The sequence below is a fragment of the Triturus cristatus genome, chromosome 8 (genome assembly GCF_964204655.1).
Source record: "Triturus cristatus chromosome 8, aTriCri1.1, whole genome shotgun sequence".
In the NCBI taxonomy this organism is placed as follows: Eukaryota; Metazoa; Chordata; class Amphibia; order Caudata; family Salamandridae; genus Triturus; species Triturus cristatus.
The window spans coordinates 1,049,156,881-1,049,172,872 of NC_140591.1; positions in this window are offsets into that span (position 1 = coordinate 1,049,156,881).

Below are 15,992 nucleotides of genomic sequence, written 5' to 3' on the forward strand. Positions count from 1 at the left end.
GGAGTTAGAATAGTAATTTTTACCCCTATACTATCCAACACTTGCCCTACTGTTGCACCCCCTGGAGTTAGAATAGTAATTTTTACCCCTATACTATCCAACACTTGCCCTACTGTTGCACCCCCTGGAGTTAGAATAGTAATTTTTACCCCTATACTATCCAACACTTGCCCTACTGTTGCACCCCCTGGAGTTAGAATAGTAATTTTTACCCCTATACTATCCAACACTTGCCCTACTGTTGCACCCCCTGGAGTTAGAATAGTAATTTTTACCCCTATACTATCCAACACTTACCCTACTGTTGCACCCCCTGGAGTAAGAATAGTACTTTTTACCCCTATACTATCCAATACTTACCTTAAATGCAATGTAATATTATGCGTTGTAATGGTATGCGTTGTAAAGGTAGTATGCGTTGTAATGGAATGCGTTGTAAAGGTAGTTTTTAAAAATGCGTTGTAGTGTCCTGCGTTGTAATGGAATGCGTTGTAGTGGATGTTGCGTTGTAAAAAATGCGTTGTAAAGGTATGCGTTGTAATAGCATGCGTTGTAACGTCATACATCCGTTGCAATCAAATACATTACTGTAGGACAAAGGAGTAGATTTATGTGTTTGTCACGCAGCGCAGCAAGTCACCTCGCTTCTCTGCACTGTGTGACAGAGAAAGGGCAGGAATGTACAGTATTTATGTCAATACGCTGCATACCTGCCTTTTCCCTTGCGCCATTACAAAAAATGGGGTGACCCAATAACAGTCTTGGACCTGGGCTCAGTTAGATACAGATAACAATGGTCCTAAACCTTTCTTTATGCAGTATAACATAACATAATTTATTCAATCATAATTGGACTCGCAGTGAAAATCTTACTGCATTATTTGAATTTACAACAAAAGAAATAGAGTGGTTGCTCCAGGGGAACGTGCAAAAGGATAGTGCTCAATTGAAGGGAATGGGAAGGATCCCAAGTGAAGTAAGAAAAGGACTAAGAGACAGTTCAGCGATTGGATTGATAGAAGAATATCAATCTAGGTAAACCTGGCCATACAGCATCAATAGTCTACAAGGTCTATTTACATATATTTTGCAATCCAGGAGTGTATCATTATTTTAGCACGGCATGGATGGTTTTTTTTTTGGTCCAAGCTTAGTGGGCATGGACGTTGACATTTCGATCCGACTTGGGGCACGTTCGCCTGGAGCAACCACTCTGTTTCTTTTGTTGTAAATTCAAATAATGCAGTAAGATTCCCACTGCAAGTCCAATTATGATTGAATAAATGATGTTAATTTGGAAATTTTTTGGTGTTTGCACATCATTATCTTGAACGTTTTAATTACTGTGAGCAGACATTGCGTGAGCTCAGAAGAAATGATTTGCTATAATATATTTATACTGCATAAAGAAAGGTTTAGGACCATTGTTTTCTGTATCCACCTTTTGCCTTGCGCCGGCATGCTTTTTGCAGCCTAGCTCTGATACAGGCGCTCTTTCACCATGGTTGAGGGTGCTTCCATTGCATGAATGAGTGCAGCACACATAGAAACAGGAAGTAACAAGCAAAAATAAAGATATTTCTCCTTGTTACGCCTCCTCTGGAAAGGCATATTTTTTGTTGCATTCCCTGGTATGCAATTCTGGTAAATCTGGGAATGTGTTAAATTCCTTGGGAGTTCCATGGAAACATCCACACAATACCCATGGAACGCCATCCTAGGGCAGAGTAAAGCAACACAGCGATCTGAGCTGTAATCATGGTCCTAAATATGTCCCTTAGTATTTTGAATGGAAGTCAAATTACTCCAGCTGTGCAAAGCAGTAGGCTGGATCGGACAAAGTCCCTTTGAAGATGGAAAGGCAGTGAGAAATGTTTATGCTAGGAAAAGCTCAAAGCTGGTAAAGTTAAATGTACTGCCTATAGAAATCTTCTTGTTGACCCAATACTTTTGGCGCCTTTGCTTGGTTAGGCTTTCTACCTTTGGACTTAGTCTCTTTTTTTGGAGGTCGGATTCCTCCAACAATGCAATTCTGCAGCCTGAATTTGAGAAGGCCACATGAAAGTCAGATTGGCTTGCTGCAAGGACTAGCTGGACTGGATTTCAGGCAGCAGAAAGTGCTGAGTAGGTCATACCTGATTACCTTCCCCAGTGAGGCTGCACCTTCCGTGGATTTACTTCGGTGATTGGTCCCAGCCCTATGGTGGTCTAGAAGTCCAAAACATTTTTCAATCAAAATCTTTCATAGATTTCAGAATAAGTTCTCTGAATACCACTAAGGAACCAGTAAGACAGAAACAGAAATTAGGAGTCAGAGCTCAGTCCAGCAGAGGTCACCAGCACTGTCCGTTCCTCTTCCAGCTGCAGCTGGTCAGTCCAGGAAAAATGCTTCTTTCACCTTTTGATGTTCCTATAGCAACATAGAGAGTTATCCAAGTGACCCTTGCAGTCTACTTTGTTTTGTCTTGGGTACACATGGGAGCAGGTCCAGTCCTTTTTCTGTTCTTATGCAGGTTCCGAAAGTATTGAACTATGGATGAAATGCCAGCTTTGTAGATTTCACTAGCCAGTTGGTGGTGGTTGTATTGGACACTGACTTTTCTGGTCGGGGGGACCTATCCACTTTTAAAGCAAGTCCTATGTGCTTCACATCATGCACAATTCTTAGGGAAATCAAAGATGGGAGATGCATTTTTGGCCTTGGAGGGGTGTGTTTAAGGAAATGAGATGTCACCTAAACCTAAGCTACGCAAAATTGGTTCTGAGAACAGCTCACCTTTCCACTGGGCTGGTGCCCCATTGTTTACTCTGAGACTAACAAACAAAAGGTTCCCTTTCCTCAGGTATTGCCTTACACTAAACTGTGAATAGGCATGCTTCTTCTATCTCACTTAGAAATTAATGAAGTTCTTAGAACCTTCCCAACTTCTCTTGCTGGGTTGATATGTATCATAATCCCTACCCCCAGTCCATCCAATCACTAGGCCTCGGTCATTGTCTCTGGTCAGGAAGCAGTTTTCACACCTATTAAGGTCAAGTACTGGCCGAGTAGCTGCTGTCACACTAATGCAAAATTGCTCCCAGGAACTCCTGCCAGAAAAAAGTAACTTTCTAAGTTTTTTTACTAAATATGTATTAAAAGTCTAACTTCCATTGGATTGGATTACTAATAAATATTACAAAATAGATTGAATCTTTCTTCCAGCTAGTCTCATACCCAATATGGCAGAATTCACATTTTAAGCTTTACTCTATGTTTTTTTATAGGACAGCAAGGGACGTCTAAAGTGAAAATAACTGTTGGGGTCTTGTCAATTTAGGCATAATATAACATTACATTTCTACATATCACATTTTCTACCTTATAGGCAACACAAGCCACATAGAGGTGACTTATTAATCTTTAAAACAAAGGTTTTTCCCCTTTCAAAAGGGTTATTCCTGAAAGGTTGAGCAGCAGATTTAAACTGCAGCATTCAGGTTGCAAAGGTAGACCTAGAGTACTTCCTTTGTCACACCAGTGCTGCAGTCCACAGGTGATATTCAACTTTCCATGCCATGGCTGTATATCTGCATCATATACAATGGCCTTGTATGATGGTTAGATATGCTAATGTGGGATCAGCCAATTTTTTCATGTTTTAGGGAGCCTGAGCACATATACTCAGGATTGCATAAATTTAGACCAGTGGACAAAATCTGAAACTTTGCATTAAAATTCAGCAAATAATGGTGGTGACCGCACAAAAAAGGAGCATTTTGTCACACTGAGTATTTTAGAAAACAAGGGGTTTCAAAGCAGAAAATAGCAAATGTATTACACCAAAACAAGAGCTGAGATAAACTATCAAGGTAGCACTCTCACCAAACTATACATAACAATGTCATGGCTTTTTTGGCTTGGCTGATTTGAATCTAACTATGTGTACAAGTTTCCTGAAAAAATATAACACAATTGTTGAAAAATAAGGTAAAATTTGCATAGACAGAAGAATTCCAAGAAGACTGTTTGTATTCCAATGAAATGATAACTGCAAGGCCGCTCCACTGCAAGGTTTTGCCCCTGGTGCCATTTGCATTGTAACACTCAAAGTAGTTGCAATAAACTTACGGGGATCAGTGATGTCATTTGAAATGTCATCAGTGATGTCACTGACCATGTCATGAATGATGTAATATGTGATATCTTCAGCAGTGCATTGCGGGGGCCTGAGTTATAGTTAGCTTAGCTAACTATGACTGATGAATTTCTCTGTTTTTTTACGAATTAAATGTCAGCCTAATTATAATGTACCTGTAACCTTTGGTTTTTTCAGTTTTTTTTGATTTGGCTATAACTTTGTTGTTGTTTATCCAATTGTCATGAAATGTTCCCAAAAAAGTGTTACAGTAGGTTCTGGTTGTCATGGAAAGTGTTGTGGTGACCCGTGCAGTGGGGACTGAGTATTTGGGGTGCAAAATAAAGGTGTGTTTCTCATGTTCATTCCCATAGGAGCCTTTAGCCACACCACCAGCCCGAACCTCTGAATGAACTTACACCAAATTTGGCTGGGAGGTAGATGTTGGCTCAAGGAAGCGCCTTTTGCTGATTTGGTGTAAATGTGTTCAGTAGTTGTTGAGAAAAGGAAGTTTAAAATTATAGTGCAATCTGTGGTTGCGAAGCTTCGCGAACAAAGATGAGCTGGTGCAGTGAAATATACAGCTCTGATTGGCTGCCAACACTTCAACCAGGAAGTGTTGGCAGCCATCTTGGAACCCCCCAAAAAGGAAAAATAAAAAAAGGGGGCAGGGTAGAAAGACCCGGACACCCCAAGCTATGGTCGTGGGGTCCCACTGGGACTCTGTCCCAACATAAAACCATTAAAAAGAAAAAATTGCTGCGGAAAGATGATATTCGTGAATATGTGGTGATTTTTTTTTTAAAGCAAGCACGGGCTCCCGCTCTTGCTTTAAAATAACCCTCAGGTGGTCCAGGACCCAGGGGCATATGATTAATAGAGGAGGGGAGCACATGGGCCCCCCCTCCTAGGCTTAAAAAAGCCCCGGGGACCCCCACCTCCCTGGGGCACTTTTTATTATTACTGGTGGTGGGCCCACTTGGCCTGCTCGAAGCCTCGGGGACCATCACCTCATTTGGGGCTATGTTACAATACGGGGACTTTGTGGACGCATAGTAGAACTCAAAAACTATAAAGATGGGGTAATCGAGACTCGATCATCGTATAACACTTCCATGGGTTAGATATGTGCGAACATGATTCTATAAACTCACTTTTGGGATGCACCCAACTCTTTAACAACTTTCTCAAAAAAGGTCTTGAAAAATACATGTTGGGCATACATGCAAAACAGCATCCACCATTGCTCTAAAATAGGAAGGTAAACACAGTTCCTATCAATAAAACCACTGCACACCTTTGAAATATATTTGGATGAAGTTCAACCCAACTGGCCATTTTATATGAAGATTCACTTTGAGGTCCTACAGGTCAATTGTAATACATCCAAATGGTAACGTAACAATAGTGATGATAGAGAGGCTTACTGTCCCCCACGTTCACGGAATGCAGTAGAAAACGACTCCCATATATTAATCTTTTGTCCAGCGTATGCCATGCCAAGGAAACATTCAGGAGCACTAAGAATTTTAAAAATAGATACATCTCTTAGCTTAAGTATATATTTATCTGCTGTTAATCTAGTACGCTAGGGAAAGGGCATGAAACTTTAGCTATCCACCACCTGATTGTATCCCTAATTTTTAGTACTGCATAGTGTGCATGTATGTGAGCTGGATTAATGCCAGCAGTTGAATAACATACTTCATTGCACTTGCACATTATTAACATGTTTTGAACTAATATTTCATCTATAATTGAACATTATATAACAGCATTAGTATAAGAACATTATGTTTTTACATTCATAAATGACATATTTTTATGATTTTAGGTTAAGTTTAGAGCAATTAGCTCACCACCGGACATTTACAGGCATATTTGATTTTAATAGACATTTATGAAATCTATAAATTTGCACCTTTTATGGTTTTTTAAACTGAATAAAGATTACTGAGCTGAACTGACTCATGCATCCACTCACATTCCACTCAGACACTCATGCACCCACTGACGGATCCACTCAGACTCTCATGTACCCACTCACAGATCCACTTAGACATCACTGTTGATATCACTGATGACATCATCCAAAGACACACTTAAAGACGCATGCATACCCCTATTTAACCTCTCCTATACCACTGACATACCCACAGAATGACTCGCATACTCATTCACAGATCCATACGAGTGCTCACACAACCACTCACTCACCCATAGAGCCACCCACACATCTGCTCACTCACTCATACAGCAACTCATGCGACCACTTAATCAAACATACAGCTACTTATGTACACACTTATTCACCTATACAGCCACTCACACTCCTACTCACACTCAAACACTCACTCACATACCCATACAACCACTTATATACCCATTCACACATCCATACGAGCAGTCCCACATCCACTCACTCACATCGACACTCACTCTCCAACACAGCCACTTGCACACCAACTCATATAACCAAACACCAACTCAAATAGCCACTGCCTCACCCATACAGATTCTTACTCACTGAGTAGCTCACTCATTCAGATACTGAGACACTGACTCCCCCACACTGCCACTCACACACCCAGTCATTCACCCATACAATACAGCAACTCACACAGCCACTTACTCGCCCAGACAGCTATTCACATACTCATGTATACACTCATTCAGCCACTCACACACTCATACAGCTACTCAGACACCCAACTACTCACGCATGGATACATAGTCACACAGCCACTCACATAATATATGTTAGAAGTTGTATCACTCATCATAAACTCTTATACACAGAAAACCACTCACGCTCCAATTCACAGACTTGTAGAGCCACTCACACACCCAGAGAGAAAGTGACACAGCAACTTACACACCTGCTGACAGAGCCATACATCCACTCACACATGTACTCACACACTCATACAGACAGTCACAGAGCCACTCAGATGACTCACTAGAAATGCTATCATTTATTAGTACTACAGAAAGTATACTATTTTAACTTAGCTTAGCTTAGTATATATATATTTAAATTGAAAAAACGTTTAGGAAATCCTCACACTCACTAGATGATGTCATCAATGATGCCATTCAAGCTGCCATGAGTGATGTCACTGACCATGTCATGAATGATGTAATATGTGAGCTCATAATCAGTGAATTACAGGGGTGTAAATTACAGCTAGCTCAGGTAACAATAACTGCTGTACTCCAATGGTTTTGAAAATGTGAAACCTGAGTGATGTGAGCCTAACTGTATTGTCCCTGTAACCTTTATTTTTTCAGTGAAAATAAATAAATAAATATATATATATAAAAATATTTTTTACAAAACTCTTCAGCCATTGTTGCCGCTCTCAGTGCAGCGAGTGCCTCCAGCTTGTGAAGACAGACTTGCGTAAACATGTTTCTTGCATCAAGTAGAGGCCGGGCACTCAGTGCTTTTACAGATTACTTTATTACTTTATTTTTCATCAGTGTGCAACCAAAAGCTGACAAACGCTTTTCAGCCTCCTGGTCATTGTTCAATGCCAGCTACCCAACGTGAAATGACATATTTAAAAACAATTGATTCGATTGGATGGCGTGTTTCACCAATTGCAGGTTACAGGTACGTAATAGTTAGGAAATATAACTTTTTTGAAACCTTAGAAATCACTGAAAAAGTCAAAGGTTACAGGTACGGTATAGTTAAACTGACATTTCCCTCGTACAATACCAAAGAAATTCAGCAGTTATAGTTAGCTGCGCTAACTATAACGCACGCCCCCACAATGCACTGCTTATGACCTCACATATTATATCACTCATGATATGGTCAGTGACATCACCGATGACATCACTGATGACATCCAAAAAATATATATAATACCTGCCGCAAATAATTCAAGACTTCCTAGGACGGCGCCGCCACCGTAAGCTGCGAAAATCATCAAAGCACACGTTTTGGAGCTCACACATCTATCTAGATTCGCCTGTAATCTCTGAGTTGAATACCGATGTCCGTTGTAAACGGTCTATTTATCGGATCATCTTGTGACTGCCTCATAATATTGTTGTCCTTTTCCGGTGTACTCATCTGACCTATGTCCGGCGGACAAACAATTGATGGACTCTGACAGGATACCATCCCCTCCGGAAGTCGTTGTCACTGCCCTGAGGGGCCATTAATTCCTTTCGCGGCCATCCATAAAGTACCCTCCATCAGGTTCCTTCTGTTCCACACTATTGATGCATCCTCGCCCTGATGAAGGTGTAGCCCCGGCTGGGGAAGTACACCGAAACGTGCGTCGGCGCTAGAGAAGGCCATTGTGGTAGCTGGAACCCCACTACCCTCACACTGTGGATGCTAACTGCCGTTTTGTTACCCTAATTAATATATGGCAGATTCATCATATTGATGTCCTTTTTTTACCTTTTGAATATAATTGTATGTCGCGAATGAGCAGAGTATGTTATGTTGGAATGCTTGATAGTATGATTGTTGTTTGCTGGATGAGAGTCGTGGGACAGAAATTTGATAGCCTTTTTGAATTGTGGATTGATGTACTGTAAAAATATATCTGAACATATAACTAAATGTTATCTAAAAATACAGAAAAAGAAAAATAAATGTAATTGATTTACTTTATCTAAATCTAGCGTAGTTGTATTTGTATTCGCTTTCCTTTGATTTCTATGTTCTTCTTCCTCGAGGGCTTGTGATTATTATCATTACGACCCTTGTTAGGGCCTTTCTTGAATTATTTGCGGCAGGTATTATATATATTTTTTGGTTGTTTCTCATTTCCCCTGATATACCTGCCCATATGCTTCTCCAGGGGTCCCCCTTCTTAGTAGTTGTTTGATCACTGATGACATCATCTGGTGACTGAGTGTTTCTAAAAAGTTTATGGGTGCTATATATACATATATACACCAAGGTGTATTTATGAATCCGTGGGTGTATGAGTGCCTGTATGGATGATTTAGTGGGTGCATGACTGACTGTATAAGTGAGTGATTATACGTGTCTCAGTGAATGTATGGGTGAGTGACTAATTTGTGTAAATGCTTGTATCAGTCTTTCAGTTTGTGTGGAAGTGGCTATATGGATTGGTGAGTAGGTACAGGAGTGGCTGTATGGGTTCTTGATTGGTTTTCCGAGTACCTGTATAGGTGTAGGAGTGTCAGTGTGGGTGGGTGAGAGGATGTGTGTCTGCCTGCATGGATGAGTGAGTGGGTGAGTCAGTGGCTAAATTGGTTCATGAGTGCATCAGTGAGGGGCTGTATGGGTGAGTGGGTGTATGTATGTGTATGGCTGTATCGGTGAGTGAATGGATATGTCAGTGGTATATGGGTGAGTAACTGCAAACAGGTGAGTGTTGGAGTATATAAGTGACTGTGTGTGTAAGTGAGTAATAGTGAGAGTGGCTGTATGGGTGAGTGTGTGCTTGTGTCAGTGACTGTATAGGTAAATGAATGAATGAATGAATGAATGAACGAATGAATGAATGAATGAACAATGAATGAAACTATTTATAAGGTGCAAACAAATGCCATGAAGTGTCTAGGCGCTATGACGATCAGACAGGTAGTGAAGCCCTAGAGTTTCCTAGTTTGAAGCAAAAGCCAGGATTTTAAAGATTTTCTAAAATCTTGTAAACAAATGATCGGCTTAAGTTTCCCAGGTAAGGAATTCCATAGCAAAACAGTTGATCTAAAGAATATTTCCCCCATGTGGCTTTTCTCAAAGAAGAAACAACAAGATTTTTTGTGGAGCTCGAACGAAGAGTCCTGCTCGGAGCGTACCATCTAAAATGTTCCCTGACATACCCCGGACCATTCCCATGGATGGTCCTAAAAGCTGTGCACAGAGTGTGTATATGTTAGTATCTCTATAAATATGTGAGTTGGTGTATTTTTAACTGTGTAGGTGAGTAAGTGGCTGTGTGATTGAATCTATGGGTGAGTGAGTAGGTGTGTGAGTAGCTCTATGGGTGACTGAGAGTGTGTGAGTGGCTGTATGGATGTACGAGTGGATATATCAGGGGCTATGTTTGTGAGTGAGTTGGTGTATGAGTGGCTGAATGGGTGACAGGGTGTATGTGTGTAGACCTATGAATCAGTGCGTGGGTGTGTATGTACTGGTATGGTTGTGTCAGTGGGGGAAACAACCTTTACAACGCAACTATTACATCGCACTACACTTACAACGCAGGCATTACAACGCAACATCCTTTACAACGCATGACACTACAACGCATACCATTACAACGCATACCATTACAACGCAGACACTACATCGCATGTCACTACAACGCAGGCATTACAACGCATACCCTTACAACGCATAACATTACAATGCATACCATTGGAGTTAGAATATTAATTTTTAACCCCTACACTATCCAACACTTACCCTACTGTTGCACCCCCTGGAGTTAGAATAGTAATTTTTAACCCCTACACTATCCAACACTTACCCTACTGTTGCACCCCCTGGAGTTAGAATAGTAATTTTTAACCCCTATACTATCCAACACTTACCCTACTGTTGCACCCCCTGGAGTTAGAATAGTAATTTTTACCCCTATACTATCCAACACTTACCCTACTGTTGCACCCCCTGGAGTTAGAATAGTAATTTTTACCCTTATACTATCCAACACTTACCCTACTGTTGCACCCCCTGGAGTTAGAATAGTAATTTTTACCCCTATACTATCCAACACTTACCCTACTGTTGCACCCCCTGGAGTTAGAATAGTAATTTTTACGCCTATACTATCCAACACTTACCCTACTATCCAACACTTACCCTACTGTTGCACCCCCTGGAGTAAGAATAGTAATTTTTACCCCTATACTATCCAACACTTACCCTACTGTTGCACCCCCTGGAGTAAGAATAGTAATTTTTACCCCTATACTATCCAATACTTACCTTACATGCAATGTAACATTATGCGTTGTAATGGTATGCGTTTTAAAGGTAGTATGCGATGTAATGGAATGCGTTGTAAAGGTAGTTTTTTAAAATGCGTTGTAGTGTCATGCGATGTAATGGAATGCGTTGTAGTGGATGTTGCGTTGTAAAAATTGCGTTGTAAGTGCATGCGTTGTAAAAGTATGCGTTGTAACGTCATACATCCTGTCAGTGGTTTTGAGAATGGTAGTGTGGAAGCTGGAGTAGGTTAATTAAAGGTTTTATTGGGGTGTGAGTGAGCATGAGAGATTCTGTGGATGATGTCATCAGTGATGTCATGAGTGATATAGTTTGAGATTTCATCAGTGCTGTCATCAGTGATATCACTGACCATGCCATGAGTGATAAGCAGTCCATTGCGGGTCGCAAGTTAAAGTTAGCTCAGCTAACTATAACTGCTGAATTTCTCTGGTTTTGTACGAGTGAAACGTCAGTCTAACTATAAAGTCCCTGTAACCTTTGGTTTTTTCACTGAATTTCTGAAGGTTTTTTAATTCTATTTCCTAAATATAACACCCCTGTAACCTTTGGTTTTTGTCAGTGAATTTCTAAGGTTTTTTAAATGCTAAATCCTCAGTATAACATCCATGTAACCTATGATTTTTTTATTAAATTTTGAAGGTTTTTATTTTGCATTTACTATCTAAAATGGGTCTATAAGAGGTATTTTTCTAAGCTTGTATATTCTTCAGTGAATTATTATGTGTTCTTTTTCCTTTAAATTTTCATATTCACGACAACATCACAATACCCATGGTGACGTTGCGAAAGGTGCATGTTTTTGAGGAATTCTTAAACATATAATAGACAGAATGTACTTAATAGCAGACACTAGTTGTTTATTAATGTAGAGTTTATATTTGAGTTTGGGTGATGGTTTGATGAAAAAATGTCTTCAATGTGATGTTATATATATTCACAGTGACTCTATGGACAGCGGCATGGACATTGGGGGTTTGATATCATTCGATTAACATTTATGTTTGACTACTTATTTTCATACAACAAATTTTGAAACGATCGTTGTGAAGATCCTGTGACCGGGAAACCAAGAAATATGAATGGATGATACACTTTTCAGCTATAACATTGGGAAGAATACGACCATACACCTTTCTGATTCATTCTCTGAGAGCACTTTGGTGAAAGAAGGTGTCTGGAATTTTCTGGTGAAATTTTAACAACTTTATTAAAGAAATGGCAACTCACATAACTGAGCAACAACAGGGGAAAAGCCAACAACAACAGGAAATCCATGAAGTCCAGGAACTGCATTCTGAAGACTCTGAAAATGAGGAGCCTCCACAGAAAAAAAGCTTTATCTCATGAGATTTCTTCACAATTGCTTCTGGAGAATCCAAAATTGTGACAAAAATTGTGTAATGCACAATTTGTGGGAAGAAATTGTCGAGAGGTACAAATAAAAAATACTCTTGTATGCTTTGTCATCGGAAAACTTTGCACAACAACCGATTAAATGCTGCAAAGAGACAAGGAGAGGCTGAACGTCCATCTACATCTTTAGCAAGGGCATCAACACCTGGACAAAGAGTGCCTTTTGAAGTACAACAATAGTCTCAAGATATCGCACCTGAATGGAGGCAGATGGCCACTTATTATATGGACTATGGAATTGTGGTTAGTACTGGTGAGAAGAGCATAACACCTTTCGGCAGTTGCAAGCCTCACAAATGTTGATTATTTTCTTTGGGTCCTTGCAGCATTCTCATGTTTTTGAGAGAGCCTTCAAGTTTTTCAACTGCCAGTTGCAGTAAATGTTTGCTTCAAAAAAGAAATAATACGCTGAAAAATAACATAAAAACAAAAACCTCCCAAAAAACAAAAAGCAAACATTTTTACAGTTATAAAAAAAATGAATGGATGTGTGTGTAAGTATGTGTATAATGTTTGCAATAGTGAATGAGTGGTGTATTAAAGAATGAATGAATGCAAGAGTAGTAGATGGATAATTGAATGAATACATGGGTAGTGCCTGAGTGAACAGATAAGTGCATGAGTAGTGCCTGAGTGAATGGGTGACTGCATGAGCAGTACCTGAGTGAATGGATGAAAGCATGGATAGTGCCTGAGTGAATGGATCATTGCATGGGTAGTGCCTGAGTGCCTGGATATGTGCATGGGTAGTGTCTGGGAGATTCCATTGTACATAGGTAGTGCCTGAGTAAATGGATTAGTGCAAGGATAGTGACTAGGTGATTGGATGAGTGCATGGGTAGTGTCTGAGTGATTGTATATGTGCATGTTTAGTGCCTGGGTGAATGAATGAGTGTGTTGGGTGTGCATGAGTGAATGGATGAGTACAAGTGTAGTACCTGGGTCATTAAGTGAGTATATGGGTAGTGCCTGAGTGAATGGCTGAAAGCATGCGTAGTCCCTGAGTGAATGAATGAGTTCAAGAGTAGTGCCTGGGTGACTGGATGTGTGCATGGGTAGTGCCTGGGTAAATGGATGTGTTCAATGATAGTGCCTGTGTGTATGGATGAGCATATGGGTAGTACCTGAGTGAAAGGAAGAGTGCAATGGTAGTGTCTGGGTGATTGGGTGAGTGCATGGATATTGCTGGGGTGATTGGATGACTGCATGAGTACTGCCTGGGTGATTGGATGAGTGCATGAGCAGTGCCTGGGTTTTTTGGATGAGTGCATGGGTAGTGCCTCAGTGAAGGGATGAGTGCAAGGGAAGTGTCTGGGTGATTGGATGAATGCATAGATAGTGCCTAGATGATTGGGATAGTGCATGGACTGTGCCTGAGTGAATGGATGAGTGCATCGGTAGTCCCTGAGTGCCTGGATATGTGCATGGGTAGTGTCTGGGTGATTCCATTGTACATAGGTAGTACCTGGGCAAATCGATTAGTGCAAGAGTTGTGCCTGAGTGATTGGATGAGTGCAAGGGTAGTGCCTGGGTAAATGGATGAGTTCATGGATGGTGCCTGAGTGTATGGATGAGCACATGGGTAGTACCAAAGTAAATGGAAGAGTGCAAGGGTAGTGCCTGGGTGATTGTGGCGAGTGCATGGATAGTTCCTGAGTGATTGAATGAGTCCATGGACACTGCCCGGGTGGCTTGATGAGTGCAAGAGTAGCATATGGGTAAATTGATGAGTGCATGGGGACTGACTCATTGGATGGATGAGTGCAAGGATACTGCCTGAGTGATTGGATGAGTGCAAGGTGTGTGCCTGGGTGATTGGGTGAGTGCATGGATAGTGCCTTGGTGATTGGGTGACTGCATGGGTACTGCCTGGGTGATTGGATGAGTGCATGATTAGTGGCTGGGTTTGTGGATGAGTGCATGGGTAGTGCCTCAGTGAAGGGATGAGTGCAAGGGTAGTGCCTGGGTGATTGGATGAGTGCATTGATAGTGCCTAGATAATTAAGATAGTGCATTGACTGTGCCTGAGTGAATGGATAAGTGCAAGGGTACTGCTTGGGTGATTGAATTAGTGCAGGGGTACTGCCTGGTTGATTGTATGAGTGTGTGGGTAGCACCTTGGTGAATGGATGAGTGCAAGAGTTGTGCCTGGGTTATTGGATGAGTGCAAGGGTAGTGTCTGTGTAAATAGATGAGCACATGCGTAGTGCCTGAGTGAATGGATGAGTGCAGTGTGTAGTGCCTAAGTGATTTGGTTGTGTGCATGGGTAGTGCCTAGGTGACTGGACTAGTCCATGGATAATGCCTGGGTGAATGGATGAGTGCATTGGTAGTACCTGAGTGGTTTTATGAGTGCAAGGGTAGAGCCTGGGTGATTGCGTGAGTGCATGGATAGTGCCTGGTTGATTGCATGACTGCATGGATAGTGCCTGAGTGAATGGATGAGTGTATGGGTACTGCTTGGGTGATTGGATTAGTGCTTGGGTAGTTCCTGTGTGACTGAATGAGTGCAAGGATAGTGCCTGGGTGACTGGATGAGTGCATGCTTAGTGTGTTGCTGATTAGCTGAGTGAATGGATATTGCCTGGGTAATTGTATGAGTGCATGGGTACTGACTGAGAGAATGAATGAGTGAATGGGTAGTGGCTGGGTGAATGGATGAGTGCAAAGGTAGTGCCTGGGTGATTGGATATGGGCATGGTTAGTGCCTGAGTGAATGGATGAGTGCGTGGGTAGTGCCTGAGTAAATGAATAAGTGAACTGGTCATTCCTGACCGAGTGGATTAGTGCAAGGTAGTGCCTGGGTGATTGGGCGAATGCATGGATAGTGCCTGGGTGATTGGATGAGTGCACAGGTAGTGCCTGTGAGATTCGATGAGTGCATGACCAGTGTTTGATTGATTGCATGACTCAATTTTTAAAGCTTGAAAGATTGGATAAAAGTAAGTTTACTGCTAGGTTGATTGTATTAGTGCAAGAGCATTCCCTCAATAATGAAATGAGTGCATAGCTACTGGATGGGCAACAGGTTTTACTACAATGGTACTCTATGTGATTAGATGAGTGGGTTAGTGGTACCTGAGTGTATATATGAATTAATGCATGTGCCTCAGTATTTCAATGACTGCATGTGTTGGAAGTGGGTGTTTAGATTACTGCACAGCTTCTGCACAAGTGCTATGATGACTGCATAGTTACAGCCTTGTTAATTGCATAAGTAAATAGTTAGTGTCTAGGTGATTAGATGAATTTATAGGTATTGGCTCCATGACTACCTTATTTCTGTCTGCCTGATTCGAAGAGTGCATGCGTAGTGTCTAGGTAATTGAATAACTCCATGGATACTTAATCACTAATTTGGTTGGGTGATTTGCATGAGTGCCTGAATACTGCCTGACTGACAGTGCAAGTACCTTCATTGCTGTTATATACATAAAAGCTGTGACTATATGTCTGACTCATTGGGTATCTCCTTCTATCAGTATCAAACTACCTGTTGTACTCTT